Source organism: Penaeus monodon, chromosome 28, assembly GCF_015228065.2.
Source record: "Penaeus monodon isolate SGIC_2016 chromosome 28, NSTDA_Pmon_1, whole genome shotgun sequence".
Taxonomy (NCBI): Eukaryota; Metazoa; Arthropoda; class Malacostraca; order Decapoda; family Penaeidae; genus Penaeus; species Penaeus monodon.
Window position 1 is genome coordinate 23,086,679 of NC_051413.1, and position 293 is coordinate 23,086,971.

A 293-nucleotide genomic window follows, 5' to 3' on the forward strand; every position below is an offset into this window, starting at 1 on the left:
CATGAGTATAATACCATTATTGACTAAACTATTCAGGGAAGAGCTTAACTGACTCTTGATCGGTTACAGATTATTTTATGTTGTACTTCCGGATTCCACTATCAACGTATCCTCTTTTTCTTCACATTTCATTAAGGAGAATACGATCCTAGATAATATGATGATTTTCTTTTACGTTCCGGATGCACACACTGCCTGCCGTCTTCTGCTGTTAGATTCAGTTTTCGTTTTATCAAACCCCATAGCGTCTTTTTCACCTGATTTACTACCGTCTTATTTTTTCCCTCCTATAA